This window comes from Sus scrofa, chromosome 13 (genome assembly GCF_054392235.1).
Source record: "Sus scrofa isolate SSC_HxYL_T2T_F1_AM1 chromosome 13, Sscrofa_HxYL_maternal_Yorkshire_Landrace_v2.0, whole genome shotgun sequence".
NCBI classification, from domain to species: domain Eukaryota; kingdom Metazoa; phylum Chordata; class Mammalia; order Artiodactyla; family Suidae; genus Sus; species Sus scrofa.
Genome location: NC_139395.1, coordinates 76,251,697 through 76,274,943, shown reverse-complemented (window position 1 = coordinate 76,274,943; position 23,247 = coordinate 76,251,697). Strand labels below are relative to the sequence as shown.

The window sequence follows — 23,247 nt, the reverse complement described above, 5'->3', positions numbered from 1 at the left end:
CTTGAACAACTCTCTTAGATTCCCTCAGCCTTGTCTTCATTAATAGATTTAGACTCATAGTTGTACTTTTGTTAAAGGACAGAGATTAAATGTGACAGAGATTAGATTATGAAAAGCACACTATAAAAATAGAGCCAAAATGATGGCAATTACTAAGTATAGATGCATAGACTCTATATTGGAGTCTACCTCCATTCTTGACCAGCTAGCAATTTCTGTTTGCACTTGAATTCTAAATTTTATGTGACATTAGTCAGTTTGGAGTTGATAAAAGCTCAAATTTCCTTACTGGCAAATGGGAACTTCTAGTGTAGATTTTGTGAAAGGCAGATAAAGGTATTGTCTGATTATTCACTCCTTTGGATTTAAGGAGGTATGTGCAGTTGGCAGGTCCAAGGAAAAGACTCGAGTTGGGCAATACTCACTTTCGTGCCTTTGAACCTCACTTAGCCATCTCTGGCTTCCCCTCTTCAACTTTGAAGCCTCCTCTCTAGATGTCTAGGCACAAATTTTAGGGTGTTTTTTTTTTTTTTTTAACACAGAGTGTATAACTAATATTCCTTCAAACTTTCCAAGCTGGCAGGAGTTTGGACAGAACTCAGCAGAAATGAATCTGATTAGCATCCATGAGGACACATGTTTGATTCTTGGCCTCGCTCAGTGGGTTAATGATCCCAAGTTGCGGTGAGCTATGGAATAGGTCTCAGACTCAGCTCAGATCCTGCGTTGCTGTGGTTGTGGCATAGGCCAGCATCTACAACTCCAATTCCACCCTATTCACAGGTTCACCCCCCCCCCCAAAAAAGACTAACTTCCCAAGCTGTCACCTCTACCCACCTCCCCCCACACACTATGCTCACTCACAAACATCTCTCTAGCCTCCTGGTCTAAATCAGTGATGCTTTGCTGACCCCATCCCTGTCTTACCCACATGAAACTTTACCTCTACTGCAGCCTGGACTTTATATAAGTCTTACAGTCAGTTCATGGGTTTGAAAGCAAACTCATACTTTTAATTCATATTGGGACTCCAGTAACCAACATTTGCTTAATGTTTTACCTTGCTTTAACCCAAGGAATTGCTCCTTCCAATGAAGAAATGTAAGCCCTGAGGGAGGCAAGTTCCTGGGAACAATCCCCCTTGTAAATGGCTGACTCCTTGACCTAAAAGTAGAACTTTTAGGTATATGAAAATTACGGAAGGTGCCTCACACCTCCAGACTCCTTTTACCTGATTCTAATATTGCATTTCTTTTTACTGGGACAGATGATTTAAAAACCCCTTCTTGGGTCCTGCCCACAGGGATGCTGAGATTTTGATTCAAAGGGTCTAAGTGCAGTCTAGTTGTCTGTATTTTCATCAGGTTTCTTTCTTTCTTTCTTTCTTTCTTTCTTTTTTCTTTTCTTTTTTTTTTTTTTTTTTTTTGTCTTTTTGCCTTTTCTAGGGCCACCCCCATGGCATGTGGAGGTTCCCAGGCTAGGGGTAGAGTTGGAGCTGTAGCCGCCAGCCTATGCCAGAGCCACAACAACTTGGGATCCAAGCCGAGTCTGCGACCTACGCCACAACTCAAGGCAACGCCGGATCCTTGACCCACTGAGAAACATGGCAGAGGTAAATAGGATTAACTTTATAATGTGTAACTATTCTTTTGTTATTAATTGAGGAAGGGAATTATACCACTAGTCTCATCACTCAGAAGTATTGACCTCAAGAATGTAGGATGGAAAGAGGGCTTTGAGAGATGATCTTGTCCATAGGCAGACACACTGATATCTGCTTAGATGTAGGAAATGCTGTCCTATTTTTTCTTTTTCTCTTTTTATGGCCGCACCTGTGGCACATGAAGGCTCCCAGGCTTGGCGTCAAATTGGAGCCGAAGTTGCCAGCCTGTGCTATAGCCGTGGCAACACCGGATCCGAGCCGCATCTGTGACCAGTGCCAGGGCTTGTGGCAATGCCAGATCCTTAACCCACTGAGCAAGGCTAGAGATTGAGCCTGCATCCTCTTGGGTTCTTAATCTGCTGAGCCCCATTAGGAACTCCAAACTGTTCTTTTTTTTTTTTTTTTTTGGTATTTTGTCATTTTAGGCGCGCACCCAAAGCATACGGAGGTTCCCAGGCTAGGGGTCGAATCGGAGCTGTAGCCGCTGGCCTACGCCAGAGCCACAGCAACGTGGGATCCGAGCTGCATCTGTGACCTACACCACAGCTCACAGCAACACCGGATCCTTAACCCACTGAGCAAAGCCAGGGATCGAACCCACAACCTCATGGTTTCTAGTCGGATTTGTTTCCACTGAAGCACGATGGGAACTCCCAAACTGTTCTATTTTTAAAGGCTCTCCGAGTTGGCAATAAAAATCTCATCTAATCATCCATTAATTCCCAGATCTGGATTTTCTTTCTCTTTTATTAGCTCTAAAGTTTTTTTGGTGGATTTTTTAAATTGTTTCAATATATAAGATCATGTTATCTGTAAATAGAGATAGTTTTATTTCTTGTCTTCCAATCTGAATGTCTTTTATTTCTTTTCTGTGCCAAATCGCGCTAGTTAGAACTTCCAACACAGTGTTGAGTAGAAGTGGTGAAAACTTCATATATTATCTTTTTCCCCGATCTTAGGAGGAAAGCTTTGGAGTTCCCATTGTGGCGCAGTGGTTAACGAATCTGATGAGGAACCATGAGGTCGCGGGTTCGATCCCTGGCCTTGCTCAGTGGGTTAAGGATCCAGCATTGCTGTGAGCTGTGGGGTAGGTTGCAGACACAGCTCGGATCCAGTATTGCTGTGGCTCTGGCATAGGCCCGCGGCTACAGCTCTGATTCGACCCCTAGCCTGGGAACCCCCCTATGCCACAGGAGTGGCCCTAGAAAAGGCAAAAAGACAAAAAATAAAGGAGGAAAGCTTTCATTGAGTATGGTGTTAGTTCTAAGTTTTTCATAGATGCAGCAGGAAGGTTTTTGTGTGTTCTTCCAGAGATAGTTCATTCATTTATTAGAAAATATATATGGTAGCCTATATATACTGGTCTGCACCTTGCATTTTTCACCTAACAATATAGCTTGGAGATCTTTCTAAATTAATACTTCAATAATTTCTTCATTAAAAAAAATGGCTGCTGGTTTTTCATCGTATGGATGTGCCATCCTGTATTTAATCAACCCTTTATTGAAGCATAATCTAACTATCAGCAGAATTGGTCATATGAATTCCAAATCAGCAATCATTTATTTAATCTCTAATGTTTATTTAACCTCTGCTATTGTGTTGGGCACAATTAAAATTATCAAAAAAAAAATAGGGTTTAAGTTTCACTCACCTCCTTTCCTGCTTTTGTCCTAGAAATACTGGAGCACACATACAAAAAGTTAACCTAACCCTATTTCTTCCAACTTTCTAAATTTCAAACACAAAGAAAAGTTGAAAGAATTGTACGAGGTAACTCGTAATAATTACCTAGATTAATCAATTGTTAATATTTTGCCATCTTTATCTATGATAATATGTTTATTTGTTCTGCTGAATCACGTGAAAGTAAGTTGCAGATTTCTGGCATTTCACCCCTAAAAATAAGGATATTCTCCTACTTAGCCACAATACTATATCATATAGAAACGTAACAGTTTATTTCTAAATATCATTAAATATCTGATTCATAGTCAGTGTTTTTTTATTTGTCTCCAAAATGTCTTTTTAGCGTCTTTTTTTCCTTTTTCTTAACTAAGATCCAGTCAGAGTCTACATAATTGTATTTTGATTGTTATCTCTCTTAAGTCTCTTTTATCTAGAACAGTTCCCATATCTTTTTTTTTTTTTTTAAATAACATTGACATTTTGAAGTGACTAAGCTAGTTGACTTTTAGTATGTCCCACATTCAGGCTTTTTCTGATTGTTTCCTTATGGTATTATTTACCCTGCCTTTTTTTTCCCCCAGTATTTTCTGTAAATTTAGAGGTTAATCCTAAAGTTTTGATTACATACAAGTTATCTTTGGGGCAACATTTAGTAAGTGAATATATATACTATTCCATGCTATCAGAAGACATATGATGTCAAGATATTCCCCTGTTAGTGATCCTAAGTTTGATCACTTGTTTTATGTACTATCTTTTGGAACTCTATTGAAAAGTTACATTTTCCACTTTATACTCTGAAATATTCACTTCTTTAATCATTAGACAATGTCAAAGACTTGGGTTTGGTGGAGAGGGAGTGAAAATCTATATGCTTCTTTTCTTCCTTATGTACTTCAATTCCAAATAGTGGTTGAGACAACTTTTAGGTACAAGTAGAAATTTAGTAGCAAGTACATGACAGTCTATAACTTGGAGTAGCGGAGGGTGATCAGCTCTGTACTTTGCAATCAATGGAAAGGTCATTGCATTAGAAATCAAAATCAGGGATCAAAGTTTCAGTCTCTAATATGCCACTAACTAGCCATGCGACCACCAATCATTTAACTTCTCTGGGTTCCAGTTTCTTCATCTATGATTCCAAATGGTCTTTAGCATTCCCAATGGCTCTTATTTCATGATACTATGGTTTCAATCCATTTCACTTAGTGAAAAATATTAGATCACATTTATTAGGTGCACAATATGGGAGCTTTTATTTCTCTCAAAAATTAAAACTCTTGCAGTTTTCCTGTCATGGCACAGTGGAAACGAATCCGACTAGGAACCATGAGGTTGCGGGCCTCACTCATTAAGTTAAGGATCTGGTGTTGCCATGAGCTGTGGTATAGGTCGCAGACATGGCTCGGATCCTGCACTGCTGTGGCTGTGGCATAGGCTGGCAGCTACAGCTCAAATTTGACCCCTAGCCTGGGAACCGCCATATGCCACAGGTGCAAACTATAAAAAGACAAAAAAAAAAGAAGAAGAAGAAGAAGAAGAAAATATGTCTCCATTAAAAAAAAGGAAAAAAGAAAAAAAAATTAAAACTCTTGGAATTTCATTTAATCCTATAATTAAGGAATGCCAACTTCATGTAGGTGCTCAATAAGTATCCTTGTGAATCAGGCTATTACTTTTGATGAGTGGACTTTTGTCTTTTTTTTTTTTTTTTTTGTCTTTTTGCCATTTCTTGGGCCGCTCCCGCGGCATATGGAGGTTCCCAGGCTAGGGGTCAAATCAGAGCTGTAGCCACCGGCCTACACCACAGCCACGTGGGATCCAAGCCACATCTGCAACCTACACCACAGCTCATGGCAACGCTGGATCCTTAACCCACTGAGCAAGGCCAGGGATCGAACCTGCAACCTCATGGTTCCTAGTCAGATATGTTAACTACTGAGCCACGATGGGAACTCCTGGACTTTTGTCTTTATAATTATGTTTTATTTTATTTTTGCTGTTTCTTTTTGTTCTCCATGACCCCAAAAAATTGTTGGGCAGCTAGGTTGCTTTTTCTCCATCCTATAGATTGAATTATGTTCTTTCCCCAAATGTATCTGTTTAAATCCTAACCCCCCAGTAACTCAGAATGTGAACTTATTTGGAAATTAGGCTGTTGTAGACATAACTAGACAAGTTAAAATGAGGTCATTTAGAGTGGGCCTTAATCCAATATGACTTTCTTAAAAAGGGGAAATTTGGACAACAGAGACATACACAAGAGGAGAATGGCACGAAAGGTGAAGGCAGAGATTGAAGTGATCAAGCTATAAGCCGAGGAACAACAAAGATTGACAGCAAAGCACCAGAAGCCAGTGGAGGGACCTACAACAACTTCTCCCCCACAGCTTTCAGAAGGAACCATTTCTAGATCAAGATCAAGTCCTTATCTTGGACTCATAGCTTCCAGAATGGGAAGACAATACATTTCTGTCATTTGACTTTTACATTTGATAGATCCCTTATTTGGTAATCATTTCCTTGAGAAATTATAATAGCCTGCAGGGAAAGTAATGAAATCACTGGCTTCTCTCTTGTGTAGATGTTAGAACCCTGACCAGGTTGAAAAAGTCTATTATTATTACTATTATTAATTTTTGCAAATTCTGTCTCAGAGAAGACATATTTTCTGAACCATTCATAGGATACTTTGCAGTTGTTTTGTCTCTGGTAAATTTTGTGCATTTGTTCATGGGCATGTGTGTACTCTCAAGCATGTGTAGATAAATGCCACCCATATCCTTTCAATATATTTTGACTCCGGATACCAAGGAAACAGACTGGAACTCATTATTCTCTAACTGAATTTAAATATCTTAGCTGTTTCCACATATATATGGTCATATATCCAATACAAAAAGAAATTATAATCAGACTTTTGAGTGAAAATCTTAATAATTTCTCACACTTCCTATATGGATATACAGCAAGATACCAACTTTGGAATGATATACAAGGACCCAGTTAAGTAGAAAATTCCTCTGAAGAACATAGATGATCTGCTAACATTTTCCATTCATTTCTAAGTTTTGCTATAATCTTAGAATGTAGAGCTCTCAATACATGTTATACTTAAATAAGTTTAAAAAGCACATAGGTGCAAAAATGTTTTTGTTTGGCTCTGATGAGTGGTTTCAGAAAACTGTATGGGTCTAGTGGCTTTATGAGCAGTTCTTCATCTATTCTGACGGTATAATTTGTTTGTTCCTCTTTGGAGAAATTTCCTCACTTGTGCGCTGATGATTACTGTGGTCCCTTCATTTATAAACTGCTATCGATCTTATCAATAATTGTAGAAGTTGTTAGTGCTAGCATGAATTTTTCAAATACAACCTTTCAAGGTCAACATTCTGACATGAGCGTTCATCAGTGATTGTTATTTAACAACAAAATCCCCTCTCAAAACTAACGAACAAGCCGGGCTTTTGTTTTTAAAATAATTTTAACTGTCCATGTCTTTTATTATGTACTACAGTAAGAATAGAGCATCTAAGGAAAGGGTTGATGGATATGAATAAAAAAGGAAAATAATGGGATTTTTAAAATATGTGTTGATGAGTAAAAGGTGAAGTTATATCTTCATTTCTGCAATCAATGCCCTGAGTAAACGTACGCAAAGTGCACTTATTTACCTAAAAAGAAGGTCATCTTACAAAAATACAGATTTAGAAATACTTCTGTTTTGCCAAAGGTAGAATGACTGGTGTTCAGTGAGAAACTTATGGTCATCCTAAAGACTCCTGTGGTTCCAATTAGTCTAGATGCCACAAGGTCATGACAAAACTCTTGCACTTGTGGTTGAAGTTAGAGTGGTTTACTTAGGTACATGGTGTGGGGTGAACTGTCATTACCCAGATGTTAAACACAAGTCTCCTTCTTCCAGGGTAGAGAAAAAACAGAGACTTCAGAGTCTCTTCTTTGATTCACAGTGTTAAAAAAAAGTGGACAGGACAGGACACCATTAAACTCCTAGAAGAAAACATAGGCAAAACACTCTCTGACATCAACATCATGAATATTTTCTCAGGTCAGTCTCCCAAAGCAATAGAAATTAGAGCAAAAATAAACCCATGGGACCTCATCAAACTGAAAAGCTTTTGCACAGCAAAGGAAACCCAAAAGAAAACAAAAAGACAACTTACAGAATGGGAGAAAATAGTTTCAAATGATGCAACTGACAAGGGCTTAATCTCTAGAATATACAAGCAACTTATACAACTCAACAGCAAAAAAGCCAATCAATCAATGGAAAAATGAGCAAAAGACCTGAATGGACATTTCTCCAAGGAAGATATACAGATGGCCAACAAACACATGAAAAAATGCTCAACATCACTGATTATAAGAGAAATGCAAATCAAAACTACCATGAGATACCACCTCACACCAGTCAGAATGGCCATCATTAATAAATCCACAAATAACAATTGCTGGAGGGGCTGTGGAGAAAAGGGAACCCTCCTGCACTGCTGGTGGGAATGTAAACTGGTACAGCCACTATGGAGAACAGTTTGGAGATACCTTAGAAATCTATACATAGAACTTCCATATGACCCTGCAATCCCACTCTTGGGCATCTATCCGGACAAAGCTCTACTTAAAAGAGACACATGCACCCGCATGTTCATTGCAGCCCTATTCACAATAGCCAGGACATGGAAACAATCCAAATGTCCATCGACAGATGATTGGATTCGTAAGAGGTGGTATATATACACAATGGAATACTACTCAGCCATAAAAAAGAATGACATCATGCCATTTGCAGCAACATGGATGGAACTAGAGAATCTCATCCTGAGTGAAATGAGCCAGAAAGACAAAGACAAATACCATATGATATCACTTATAACTGGAATCTAATATCCAGCACAAATGAACATCTCCTCAGAAAAGAAAATCATGGACTTGGAGAAGAGACTTGTGGTTGCCTGATGGGAGGGGGAGGGAGTGGGAGGGATCGGGAGCTTGGGGTTATCAGACACAACTTAGAATAGATTTATAAGGAGATCCTGCTGAATAGCATTGAGAACTATGTCTAGATACTCATGTCGCAACAGAAGAAAGGGTGGGGGAAAAAACTGTAACTGCAATGTATACATCTAAGGATGACCTGACCCCCTTGCTGTACAGTGGGAAAATAAAAAAAAAAAAAAAAAAAAAAAGTGGAAACCCAGATGAGCCCAAAATCCATAGCTTTGACACTATTAGCCTAAAATATTGCCTTCCCCCAGTCTCATGGAAGTTCAAATGAACACCAGAGGAGGTGTTTATCTAGGGGTAAAATTTGATCCATAAAAATTTTCCTTTACTTAGGGTGGCTTCTGAAGTGATCAGCCCTTATCTTACAAATGATTCCCAAGATGACTTCATAGCCCATGATTTCTCTTTTCAACTATGCATCCTAAGAGCCTAACTTCAGGCGTTCCGCTTTCAAACTCCAAAGAGATATAAGCAGGCCTGTGAATTCTGTCACTAACTTGATAATAGCTGATGATCACATTTAATCTGAATCAGTTTTTCTAATAATGATACAGCATTTATATTTGGCTTAAAAAATGACATGTTTTTAAAATGCCAGTGTAGGAGAGACAGGATTAAGGTAGCGAAATAGAGGGACTGGAGCTTATGTTCTCTCATAAAAACAATGAAATTACAACCAAATGTGGAACAACCTTCAATCAATTGGGTTGGAAACTTTCAAAAAGATATCCTATTCCAGAAGACAAAAAGGAGGCTACATCAAGAGTAGGAGGGGCGATTACCCAATATAAGTAACCCCTTACCTGCTGTGTGGGAAGCCCACAGACTGGAAAGTAACACACAGAGACTCACTTACAGGAGTGAGAGTTCTGAGCCCCGCATCGGGTCCCCATGGCTGGAGATCTGGCAATGGGAGAAAGAGCCCCCAGAGCATCTGGCATGGAAGGCCAGTGGGGCTTGTGTGTGGGAGCTCCATGGGACTGACTGGAGACCCCAGTTTTGAAAGATGCACACAGGCTTTCATGTGCACTGGGTCCCAGGGCAAAGCAGAGGCTCCATAGGAAACTGGGTCAGATTTGACTGCAATTCTTGGCGATCTCCTGGGAAAACAGGAGGTGACAGTGGCTTGTTGTGAGGGAAGGACATTGAAGGCAAAGCTCTCAGAAATATTCTTCAGTGTGTGTTCCTCTAGAGGGAAAATCTGGCCCCACCCATCAGCCCTGAGAAGTCCCAGGCCAAACAATAATCCAGGTGGGATCACAGCCCCACCCATCAGTAAACTGGCTGCCTAAAGACCCCCCAAACACACAGCCACCTCTAATCTCACCCAGAGACAAAGCCCCACCCACCAGAGGGATAGGAATCAGCCCCTCCTACCAGGGGGCAGACACCAGTCCCTCCTATCAGGAAGCCTACAGCAAGCCCCCGTACCAACTTCAGCCACAAGGGGGGCAGACACCAGAAGCAAGAGAGGCTACAACTCTATTGTCTGCAAAAAGGACACCACACCAAAAACCTATAGAAATGAAAAGGCAGAGAATTATAATGCAGATAAGGGAGCAAGAAAAAAAAACAGAAAAACAGCTGAGTAATCTAGAGATTATCAGCCTCCAGGAAAAAGACTTTAGACTGATGATGCTGAAGATGATGTAAGACATTAGAAATAAAGTGGAGGCAAGGACTGATAATTTACAGTAAACACTGAGCAAAGAAATACAAGATTTAAAACTTAAGCAAGCAGAGATGCAAAATACAATAACTGAAATAAAAATGCTGGTGTGTGGAGTTTCCGTCGTGGAAACAGGTCAGATTCAGTTAATATGAATCTGACTAGGAACCATGAAGTTGTGGGTTCAATCCCTGGCCTTGCTCAGTGGGTTAAGGATCCAGTGTTGCCGTGAGCTGTGGTGTAGGTTGCAGACACGGCTCGGATCCCGCGTTGCTGTGGCTCTGGTATAGGCCGGCGGTTACAGCTCCGATTAACCCCTAGCCTGGGAACCTCCATATGCCACCGGTGCAGCCCTAGAAAAAGTGAAAAGACAAAAAATAATAGTAATAATAATAAAAATGCTGGTGTGTTATTGATCTCTTTTCATATCTGTCTGTTCAGATTATTTAAGATATCCATCAGTGTGTCTTGAACATTGTTCCACTTATTTTTTTACTCAGATCCAACTGCTTCTATGAAAACCTATGCTAAATTTGGTTTTCTTTTTGTTGTTGTTGTTGTTGTCTTTTTAGGGCCACATGTGTGGCACATGGAAGTTCCCAGGCTAGGGTCAAATCAGAGCTGTAGCTCCTGGCCTACACCACAGCTCATGGCAATGCAGGATCCTTAACCCACTGAGCAGGGCCAGGGATCAAACCCACATCCTCATGGATACTAGTCAGGTTCATCACTTCTGAGCCACAATGGACACTCCCTAAATTGGATTTTTGAATTATGATAGTGAGTTTCTCAAAGTTCACATATCTGGCAAACAATTATCTTACTATTTACTAATCCATTTCCTTTGCTATTTTCTGGAAAGTGTGGGCTGCCAGGCTCAGTGCAACTTTATAAACATGGGGAAAGATTGACTGTTTAGTGTAGTTAATTATTCCTCTTTTGTTCACAATGACAGTCTGTCTTAAAACACCCCAAGACCCCTGAGTTTAGACTTTCTCCTAAACCCTCCAGTGTTAGCAGGTGTACAAGGGCTTAGGAAGACAATTGTTGATAAAATACTAGCTAGTGCCTCAAAGACCCATAACCACATTCTTCTTCTGACCCAACCATAGGAGAGGGCAAAGGTGGGAGCGTTCCTTTCTATCTCCTCACCCGAGGATGTACATCCACTCTTCTCTTTAAGGGTTGGGTGGTATTTACAGTAGATGTGTGTATACACCCTCCTTAGCCTGGTGCGAATTGTCCAAATGACTCCCCCTTCCTTCAAACCTCAACTTGAATATTCCTTCTCCTAGGAAGCCTTTCTTGATGGCCCAAGATGGGGCGTTGGTCCGGGATGCCCCTTTGCACAACTGCAGGGATGGTGTTCACATTGTGTTTTAAGTGGATGGTGCTTCCTATAGTTAAGGCAGTGAGTCCATCCTCTCCATGTGCCCCTCTTCCCTGCTACCTCTTCCACTGACTTGACTCTGCTGAACCAGAACTGTTTGCTGGTTTCCTCAAGGGCAGGGACTCTTATCTCATATAGTTGAACCTGACAGAATATATGCTCAGGAAAGGCTCAATTGAGTTGCTAAATTGTGTGGCTCTGGTCCTGTATTCCCTGATGTCCAGATATGATCAGGCAGTGGCCAACAGTTTTTTTTGTTTGTTTTTTTTTAGGGCCACACCCACAGCATTTGGAAATTACCAGGCTAGGGGTCAAATCAGAGCTGCAGCTCCCAGCCTACACCATAGCCACAGCAACGTGGGATCTGAGCCATGTCTAAGACCTACACCACAGCTCATAGCAACGCTGGATCTGTAACCCACTCTGCAAGTCCAGGGATTGAGCCTGCATCCTCATGGATACTAGTTGGGCTCTTAGCCCACAGAGCCACAATGGGAACTCCGAGTTACCATAGTCATGTTAAGGAAAAGGAGTGCTACTAAACCCATTAGGTGGAGTCTCCCTGTTCCTTGTTATTTATGAGTGTTACCTCCTTCCAGGCCTTAGAACCCTGTGTATCTTCTGAGAGAACAGGGTGAGGGTGGAGGGGAGTGAGTGGCTGAATAAACCCAGGTGCTCCAGCCTTGGTTGGTGCCATGGATTTTTAAGAAAGCCTGTTCACCCCCTCCCACACCCTTTCTCTTTTCTGAGGTACACCTGTCAGTCCTAAATTTGGTTTTTAGTGGCAGAGGATTATATATTCATTAAGGCCTGATTTGTTATTTTGTTAATTTAATATTTTATGAGTATATAAGTATTTATGGAAGTATCAAAGTCTTTGAAATGAAGAAAATTGGTTCTGCTTTGTGGAAAACAAATCCTTCTGCTGTAGTACATTTCTCTATTAAAAAAAAAGAAAGAAAAACTGATTTTCAGAGTCCTGCCAACAACACTCTAAATGTAAGTGCTAGATTTGCAAATAGGCTTATATTCATATTTAGAGAATATGCATATTCAGAGACATATTATTCAGGAAATATCTGGTTATCTTCAGACTTAGTAAAACTTATGGCTAAAAATAAGAGGGGTAAAATATAAATAGTGGGGAAAGTGAGGGAGGATGAACAGCAGCCATTACAAGAATAGAATAGAGAGGAAGAGGAGAGGAGAACTGTGTGTTATTTTCTGTTTTGGTTTATATCTTCACCACCACTTGAAATTCAGTTCAATTTAACAAACATTACCTGCGTGCCCAGCATGCAGAGGGCCAGAAGATGCAATATCAGCCTCCAAGTTGTTTGAGTTGAGCAGACACAATATAATGACTGACTCCCCAGCATTCTCTCTTCCACGTTCTAAAGCCATCATGAAGTGTAGGGATTGGACTCAGTCACCAAAGAATGCTTCCAACACCCAAGCCTAAGCCTGCAGAGCATTCCTCAGGCCACAGTGGTTGGATCAGGAATGACTGTGTGACCCAGTTCAGTCCATTGAGACGCAAAAGGCCATTTTCTGAGGGCTCCCAGGAGAGTTTCCTGGTTCCTACATCAGAGAATTGATGGTAGGATACTTTTTACAGAGCTCCAATTGGGTATGAATAGGAGACCCACAAGCACTGCAGCCTCTGGTTGTTTGTCTGAGGATGAAAGTTGTGAACAAAGATCAAGAGAGACAATAAAATCTCAGAGAAATGGATGGAGAAGCCTGATCAGGCCTTGCCTGAATTTACACTAATACTTAATTTAATTTTAACTCTATGAGTCAATAGATCATTTTTATTGTTTAGGGCAATTTGAGTTGGCTTTTCTCGTTCTAACGGGTGCAGTCGGTAAACCCGCTGAGATTTTTGACACTTGTCAGAATCTGAAAAATGATGTAAAGTTTATGCTGAAGAGCAAAGCAAAGTCCATCAGGGAAGAGAATCTCGTTACTAGTCGTTGTAGAGTGCAATACAATGAATATTATCAATTAGAAATTAAACTCGCCCAGCAGAACAAATAGCCAACATTAAATAAGGGAAACCTAAGTTAGAAATGAATCATGGAATTTGAGAGTTAAAAGAGACCTCAAAGCTTAGATCGGAAACCCCCTAGATTTCCTGTGCACAAATAGGCCCCGAGAGGCTAAGGAACTTGCCGCAAGTCACTGAGCTGAGTTGAGCAAGGTTGAGAACCCGGTTTTCTTGAATTCCAAATGGGGTTCTTTCTGCTGCATTACACATAGTTTCCTCTCTAAAGATAGGAAAAGAAATAGGAAAATGGTATTTTAAAATGTCAGCATAGGAAAAAGAGTGGGGGAAATACTGCATTTTCATTTAACGGGGATTTAGGAAGCTCATAATAGAAATGTTGGATATTTTGTTTTTAAATAAGACCATGGCCTTTACTAAAAGGTTGAGCATATGCTACCGTGTGGAACCACCTGGGGTGGCACCGTTGCCAAGCACCCCACCTAAAGCAAGGCACCGTTCAATCCATTCTCACCCTGAACCCACGACCCACCCCACCTGACCCCTGCTCCAGATTGTCAGTCAGCTGGCTGTCACAATGCTTAGACTATGCATTCTTTTACAAGGTAAAACAAAAATCACTTCATAAAGGGTCAAGACAATAGTGTGTTCAGCCTGATGTCTGCCTCAACATTCCCACTAAGGGATGTTTTTCTCCCTTTATTCTTCATACATGTTAAGTGAGGTAGGAGATTCAAGTAGAACTGCATGATGCTAAAACTGCAATCAAATGGATCTCTGGAGTTAGAACTGGGTTCTGGTCTCAGGTTATATTTTAGTTGCTTTACCATCTTAAACATGTTTAATCTCTGAGTTTCCTTTTCCTTGTCTGTTAAACTAACAACTGCCCAGAGTTCCCGTCGTGGCTCAGTGGTTAACGAATCCAACTAGGAACCATGAGGTTGTGGGTTCCATCCCTGGCCTTGCTCACTGGGTTAAGGATACTGAATTGCCGTGAGCTGTGGTTTAGGTTGCAGACACGACTCGGATCCCGAGTTGCTGTGGCTCTGGCGTAGGCCAGCAGCTACAGCTCTGATTATAGTCCTAGCCTGGGAACCTCCAGATGCCGCTGGAGCGGCCCGAGAGACGACAAAAAAAGACAAAAAATAAAAAATAAAATAAACCAACAGCTGCCCTGCCTCCCTTACAAAGTTGCTCTGAAGTTCAAAAAAGCTAAGAATTCCATTAGCTCAGTGGGTTATTGTCTGGTCTTGTCACTGCTGTGGTGCACGTTTGATCCCTGGCCTAGGAACTTCCACACACCGTGGGCAGGGCCAAAAAAATGTGAAAAGCAGAGGGTGGATTCTACATCCTTTCATGACCTTCAATTTAAAGGTTAGGGAGCTGGGAGCAGCTGAATGACTTCCCCAGGTCTGTTCATGGCAGGTAGACAAGCCTCTTCCTGAGAATGGTAAGATTTGACCTCCAGTAGAGAATTCATAATTACACTCAAAACAGCCACATTATTTTCTAGATTTATACCACTCCCGCCCAACAAAACTATATATGAACATTGGATTCTACCATTAGTCTTAAAATGTTGCCCCAAATATAATAAAGCATTATATAAAATGCCAAGAGAGATCAGTATGAACAATCTAGCAGAATGAAGCCCATTTTAAAGTCACTTTCCAACACTATTTTTTGCTTTCTAGTTAAAGAAAAGAAAAACAGGCAGCAAATGATTAGGAAGTTCAGTGAAGGAAATGGAAAGTATTTGCTGTGGACTTGCCTTCATAAGTACAGACACGCCGTAAGTCATTCTCTTCTTTAGACCTTTCCTGAATTCTCCATTTCCCTGAGTTTGTGAGGTATACAACTTGAATACTTGAGGTATCTACTTATCTAGTCTCCTGGCTTCACAAGTTAGGTGAGCAATGTCTTTCCTTAGCCAGAAGGACTGTGAGATCTTATGATTGACCATACTGACACCCTGTTTTATTTGTTTGTCTGCTTGCTGCTTTCACAGAGGAATTAGAAGCCATTTATATAAATATATGCTCTGTCCAAGAATAACATAAAGTGAAGCGAGTTTGGGGGAAAAAAAGAAAAAATATGGATAAGGAAATGTGGTGAACTGCCATATATATATATCCAATAGCCCACTTCATTTGCCAGCAGTGAGGGGAAAAAAGAAAAGGGGGAGGCGGGAAGACTCTAGCTTTCTAGATGCCAAAGGAAAGACAAATCTTTGCTACCTGGCGATGGCCATTTGGTTTATACTCAGCAGCCTGTTACGGGCTAGAGCGAAGAGGCAGAAGGCAGGCTTGGCTTATAGTCAAGGCAGCATACTCTTTTGGAGTCACACTAGTGAAAGCATTAAATTGCACCCTGAACTCTAAATATTCACTTTTAAAACATCCATCTGTCATCCACCCACGAGCCCAGTGGAGTGGCTGCTTAACTTTTCCAGTGAATACCCGATCTACAGATTCGCCTACCCCAAGCAAAGTGGGTAATAATCTAAATTCAAAGGCTGCAGTTGTCTCTCTTGAAAGCCACTTAAGAGTCTGCTGCCCTTGGTGATTCGCTGCCCCAGGCAACTGCTCGTTCCATCCCTGTTCTTTTCCCAGCCGGAGTCATTGTTCCAACTTTATTTGTAGCAGTTAAATTCTTCTCAGCTACCCAGAAGCCTATTCCCAGATCTTGCTCATTAGTCAAGTCTGGTTTTTCACTAATCAATTATATTCTTTTGTAAACTAGCCAATCTGAAGAAAAGTGAGTTAGCTAATTTGAAAAAAAAATCAACTGTTTAAATCGTTGTGATATAATGTTTTCAGAGAAAGAGCTTCCCTAAATTAGAGTTGAGATATATATGTGAATGATACACATGTGGTTGTGGACATTTGGGAGCATCTTCATCCTTGTGGGGACAGGATCCCTAGAGGGCCTTCTCTGTTACCTTTTTGTTATCTTTGTTACCTTTTTGACAGCTGTGCTTGTGACCAACCTCATTCCTAGTTGAAAGAAAGATCTGCGAAGTGACAGGGCCATAGATGTGTGAGGGAGGGGAGACTGAGACTTGGAAAGTAGGTAAAGAATGGGCAGTACCATTTGGGCAGGTTGATTGAGTTGTGTCTGTAACCATTACTTTGTGATCATTTTTATCACCATCTGCCTTACTAATAGTGTTTTAAAAACTAGGGGCTTGATTCAGTCCTTGCACAGTGTTTGTTTTAAACTATTTGGTCTATCTAACAACTGGTGAGAAATTACCAGAACCTCTCAGAGAAAAATCTTTAATTCATTTACACAGACTTGAATGTTGCGATTGCGTGAACATATCATCACTTTTATTTTAGTCACAGTTTTCTTCTCTTGTTTGGATCTGCTGTTTGACTTTTTGCCTTGCCAACCCTGATTCAACTGTCTTCAAAGATGTCTTTAGCTATCATTAAAAAAATCAGCTCTCTTTTCTTTGGATAATTCTGCAACCCAGAGAATTAAAACAACATTGTCTAGTTGTGCCATTGACTCACGTGCAGTCTTTGGAGAAGTAAATCATTTTCATGTGATTTAGGTTTTTAGCTGATTAGGTTTTTAGTACGGTTTCCATGAGCATATACTCTTTGGAGAGTAGATGTACTTCTGTCTGTTTTTAGGTCCTATTCTTTATAATACAGAATGTGAAGGGTGTAGAAAGGTTGTAAATTATTGAAATTCTCTGCCTTTAAAAATGCATTTTAGATTCAAGATTTCTCTTTTGAATAGTACAGTTTAGGAAGAGAAACTATAAATCTATAAAAACTGATATCTATTAGAGTATTTTCGATGGAATCTAATTTTTTTTCTTGTCCACCTCTTGTCACAAAGTCACAAATGAGAAGTAACAATTATAATGAAAGCAGAAGTACCAAAGAGTGACTCTTCTAGTTTTAGAATAGGTTGTAACTACCTGGTATTTTTCCTCATCCGAGCATGTCAAATGTCAGTCTCTCAGTGCCTCTCTGAGGTAGATAATTTTATGTTATTTTATAGATAAGGATAATGATGTACTGAGAGGTCGATTAAGTCCTGGTGTCATGTCACCATGCCACAAAGTAAGATTTTAAAGCTCAAATTCAAGGATTGAAATTCTGATTTGCTACCAAACCCATCAGTAGAGATTCCCAGATTTTGACACCAAGATATGTTTATGTGACACAAGGATATGTGGGTTGACTGGATCACCTTTTTCTCCATCTCTCAGCTCCTCTCTCCACTTAATCAAATACAACATAGGCTTGAAAACCAGAGCTGTCATGCTCTCCCCAAATTTTCATCTTTAAAACAGGAGTTATAATACAAATACTTACCTCATACAGGTGATTTGGGGAGGAAAGGAGAATATGTACAAGATTTATTATAGACACTAGCACTTAGTATGTATTCAATAAATGTTAACTACTCTTATCATTGGGATCAGCTCATAGAAGAAAGAAATGGAGGACTTCGAAATTCCCAACATGGAGCAGGTTAAAAGAACGCTTGTAAGAGGGTGTTTGCTTTGAAAAAGAGAAAGTTTCTATTGTTTTTTCCAAATGATTGGAAGACAAAATACTCTTTTGTAGACACACAATGCTTGAAGCCAGAAATTCTGTCATGTATTATTTTTCCATTATCTATTCTTGTTATCTATCATCTATATATCTACTGTAATGATCTATTTTCTGTTGGTTATCTATTATCTATTATCCTATTATGTAAGAATAAATATTATTCTGTAACCCTCCCATTTACCCACAGCCAGTTGACAAGGGTCAAAGACAATATCACAGGGATAATAAAGGAGAAATAACAAAATGGTAGTCAGCAACCACTTATGAAATTTCCAATTTTGATGATTTTTGACCAAAATAAGTGACAATTTCATGTGATTCAACATAATAGACTCTGAATCCAGACCCATCCAGGTTAGGAATCCAAAGAGATGACTAGAAAACCAAAGAGATGATATATTTTCTATTATTTCTTCTGACCTACTTCCAAAACATATGAAACAAACATACAGCAAAAAAATAAAAAAGTAGAATAGGAAATTCTACTTTTCACCAGGGTTGTTTAAGTTTAAAGAGTACAATTAATTCAGCACAATTGCAGTCTGTTGGATTTTCCATCTTAAGAAGCCATTTTAGGTATAGAAAATGGCATTTTTCTAAATATAAGTAAACTTTTTTTTTTTTTTTCTTTTTTAGGGTCGCACCTTCAGCATATGGAGGTTCCCAGGCTAGGAGTCGAATCAGAGCTGTGGCTGCTAGCCTACACCTCAAGCACAGCAACTCAGGATCTGAGCCAAGTCTGCAACCTACACCACAGCTCACGGCCACACTGGATCCTTAATCCACTGAGCGAGGCCAGGGATCAAACCTGCGTCCTCATGGTGCTAGTCAGATGTGTTTCCGCTGAGCCATGATGGGAACTTCCAAAATATAAGTAAACATTTTAGAAAATTATAGCTATTTCTAGCATGAAATCCCACTGTCTTTTAATGAGACAAAGGTACCTTAAAAGTTTGCCATAGATTAGCTTTGCTTTTACAGGACAAGGTTATTTTTAAAACAAGATTCTCTACTGCCTTATACCATATATTCTTATTATGCATTAAATAGCTCCAATTTTGAAGAGTATTTGTACAAGTTAATTTTATACCCTCCTTGCCATTTTTCTGCTTCCTTAATTGGTCACCTAGTTGATGGAACTCTCTCTTTGAAACAGTACCATTTCCCTGTCAAAAGGGAGAGGTCAACAGGCTGTAATTAATGCTGTCTTCAAGGCTGGGATTACCATATTTCCGTTGATCTATCTTTCCTAGAATCCAAGCAACCCTCCACTGTAGTGTATGTACGCTCTCCCAAGGCAGACTAACCTTCAGCACGCTAATAGAATCAAGACATGCCTTTCAACACACAATTAAATTTCAGTGAAGTTCAGAGGTTTTTAAGATGTGACATCCTTAAAACAATTTCATATGCAAAAGTTTCACAGATCACACACTGGCAAATTATCAGCAGCACAGAGTCAACACTCTTCTCAGCTGGCTCTCTTCAGGAAAACAGGCTGAAGAATTAACAGGAGGTTTTCTGAAAGGCTCCCTATGGCACCTTTGTTGAGAAGATATTACACTAAACAGCTGCTGATATGGAAACCGGCTGTTTGAACTCTAACTTGGTTAGATATGTTAATAGGGAAGGCTATGATGTCTGACAAACGTGATGCAGGAAATGACTAAACATTTAATGCTTATTACTTTGCAGTATTCCTGGGGCCAGGGAGGTGGTGAGGATGGCATTGTGTGGGCACTAAACTGTAACCCAGGTCAGGAAGACTTGAACGGGAACATTTCTTTGTCCTCCTCTCTAGAGTTTCAGGTATTATAAATATTAACCTGTCCAAGATCCTGCTTCAGAGCAATCATTGACAGGACAAATGAAACATTTTGCAACACCTTAAAAAAACAATCCTATCACAGAGCTAGTTTTATTATCCCATTTTCTAAAAAAGCCAAGAGGCCTCAATGGCTTTAGCAGAATCTTTGTAAAGGTGGTGGAATTTGGCCCTTTAATGACACAGAAAGATGCAGGCATGGATCTTGCAAGTTTATACTTCCACAAATGTAAGCACTGGGTTTCACCCATCTTTTAACTGTTTGGTCTTTTAAAATAAAATAAATACAGATACTAGCATATAGAATTTCTCTTTGAAGTACAAAAAGTTAAGAGTATAAAAGTGGGAGTTCCCGTCGTGGCGCAGTGGTTAACGAATCCGACTAGGAACCATGAGGTTGCGGGTTCGATCCCTGCCCTTGCTCAGTGGGTTAACGATCCGGCGTTGCCGTGAGCTGTGGTGTAGATTGCAGACGCGGCTCGGATCCCACATTGCTGTGGCTCTGGCGTAGGCCGGTGGCTACAGCTCCGATTCGACCCCTAGCCTGGGAACCTCCATATGCCATGGGAGCGGCCCAAGAAATAGCAACAACAACAACAACAAAAGACAAAAAAAAAAAAAAAAAAAAAAAAAAGAGTATAAAAGTGTCTTTGGGTTATATGGCACCCTTGATCTTTCACCATATTAGAAAAGTGGAAGAAAGCATTCTCATTACAAACACTGTCTTTTTTTTTTTTTTTCCTTGTCTTTTCTAGGGCCACACCCGCAGCACATCCCAGTCTAGGGGTCCAATTGGAGCTGTAGCTGCCAGCCTATGCCAGAGCCATAGCAACACAGGATCCAAGCCGCATCTGTGACCTATACCACAGCTCACGGCACCACCGGATCCCCACCCCACTGAGTGAGACCAGGGATCAAACCTACAACCTCATGGTTCCTAGTCAGATTCGTTAACCACTGAGCCACGACGGGAACTCCAAAACACTGCCATTTTTACAGATACAAAAGTCATTAGCTGTGCTAAAATTTCCATAAATACAAAATAAGTAATTTTCAACAGATGTCAATCAGTGACAATCCAAACAAATAATGCTTCCTAAGCCAGGGGTCAGGCAGACCATGGCCACGGGGGCAAATCCAGCCCCTAGCTGACCTAAAAGTGGTTTTTATATTTTTACAGGGTTGTAACAAAGGAAACAGAGAAGAATTGATAGCGACTGTTCGGTGACGGTGACGGGCGAAGCCTAAAATACTGACTAGCCAGTCTTTAACAGAAAAAATGTGTCCACCCATGTAGTAAGCAGTTCCCTAGGCTGTGGGTCTGACTGGGTCTTACATCTCAGACCACTGGAAGGATGAGTAAAACCTTCCTTGCCAGGTAAGTAGTTTATAATCTACACAAAAGGGCCATAAGGCCAGTAAGAAGTTGTAAAGAAGATAGCGTCAGATAAGTGCTTCAAAGGAAGAGACACACAGGGTTGGTGGGGAAATTGGGAGTGGCTTCTTCTGGGAGGTGATTAAGATGAACCTTGAAGATAAGAGATTTTGAAGGAGAGAGGTAGGTGGGGTGAAGGGGAGGGTCAGAGAGAATAAGATGCAGGGGAGTCACTTTCAGAAGCACCCAGGTGGCTGGAGAGAGACCTGCCAGACTGGAAACCAAGGCCTGGTGAGGAGTTTGTTCTCCTTGAGGCCAAAAGGACAATCCATGCTTTGCCTTTGGTGTTTGATGTCACTACTTGTTTTCTCCTGTTGTGACAGGGAAGTGTGGGATTATAATCAGTGATGAGGGAAATAGTCCCTTTTAGGTGGAGCCTCTAGTAAATGAATGGCTTTTGGCTGTAAGTCAATGAATAACATTAATGTATGCAGTTACCACGGCTCCATTAGTAAATAAAGCGCTGCAGAGTTTCAGTCTAGTCATCGGAATTCTTGAAAGTCCTATTTTTAAGGCAGTTCAAACAGAGGCAAGGCCTCGGAGTCTAGCGAGGCCTCCAGGAACTCGGAGTCCTGCCTTGAGGCACCCCTGCCCCAATGCTGACCTTCAGCAAAGCCCTTGGCTGCCATCTCGGCTTCCTGGCAATAAAATGGGGATAACAGACCTTTGCCACCTCACAGGAGTGTGACACGGAGCAATAAAGTTCTGCCAGAAGCTTTCAAGATAAGTGCTTCTGGAACCTGAGTTGGGAAAAGTGCTCTTTCAAGAGTTTGGGGCAGGGAAACGGGGGGAAGAAGATTTAAAAAATGAAAATAGGACACTGTTTCCAGCTTCTAAGAGTTGAGAGCTTTGCAAAGCAAAACCAATTACTGCTGGATGATACAGAGCCTACAGCTTTCTAAGTGTGCCCATAAGCTACCAGTAGAGTTCCATGATGGTATTCTCTAAATTAAAATTAGGGCAGAAATTTTGGTTTGGGTTTTGGTTTCAGGTGGGAGGGAATCCTGGAAATCAGACAGCACAGCCCTGTTCAAGACAGCTGTATAATGTCTCAGTGTCTGTACCTCCAAAGCCTGGGATATTCTGTCCAATTCTTCCGTATATTGTTAGCTTATGAAGGTATATCCCTTTCTCCACTTTCTTTTCTCTTTAGACTGTCATAGTCCTAGCAAGAGATTGTAGTTGGGTCTAGGGTCAGAGGTGCTGCCTTAGAGCTCGCTCTGTCACTGGCCCTTGGAGGCTGAGGGAGACAAGATCAAGTCGAAAATACCAAAGTTTCTAAAGAAAGCTGAAGGACCCACCCTGAGGTAGGCCCACACCAAACCTGGAGCAGACCCCTGGGGGGTAGAAAACATGATCTGCTCTGCTCTGGAAAGTTCATGGTGCAATATTTCTAGGGTCCTGCAGAGAATGCTTACCTTTTTTTAAATCCTCTCCCCCTTTTCCTCCTCCTCTTCCCCTTCCTTTCACCTCCCTCCTTCCTCTCTCCCCCACATCTGGCTTCCTTTCTTCCTTAAAGAAATCTTTATCTTAGACTTGGCCAAACAAGAGACACAGGCCAAAATAGATCAGTGAGGAATGTGCTATCTTGTTGGGAGGACAGCAGCTCAAAACCACAAAAGCCCTGAGTTTGACCCTAGCACTCTGTGGCTACTGGTGACTCATCTTGATAATTATCAGATTGAATCTTCTCTACTGGTTTGGTAACACGTGATGAGTGGAAAAAGAACTTTAGTCAAATGTATATGCCTCTCCTTATTGTCCATATAGACTTTTCTTGGTTCTCTTCATTTTCCTGGTATGTATAAGACAGTTTGCTCTCCATGAAATCCTTGGGAGCTGCTAAAAAGAAACAAATAGATGAACTGTTTTCAAACCCTTGGATAATTTTTGCCTTAGTGATTAAGGGAACAAGGCAGAAGTACCAGTTGAAGGTGGATGGAATGGGAGGAACGTCCCCTTCAAT

At 40.7% G+C, this 23,247-nt stretch overlaps 1 protein-coding gene across 6 annotated transcripts in view; it reads left to right on the top strand.

The window, feature by feature from the left end:
- Positions 1-23,247, top strand: part of LOC106505661 (uncharacterized) — an 87,060-nt gene that overhangs the window by 46,657 nt on the left and 17,156 nt on the right. For 3 of the 6 annotated variants that reach the window (XR_014823642.1, XM_084989223.1, XM_084989221.1), the window contains exon 3: positions 21,027-21,224. The exons of 2 other annotated variants lie outside the window; for them this stretch is intronic. The gene's annotated coding sequence lies outside the window, so the exon portion shown is untranslated. Of the gene's footprint in view, positions 1-15,138; positions 15,237-21,026; positions 21,225-23,247 lie in introns of those variants that run through there. One more of the 6 variants, XM_084989224.1, reaches the window with a different exon arrangement.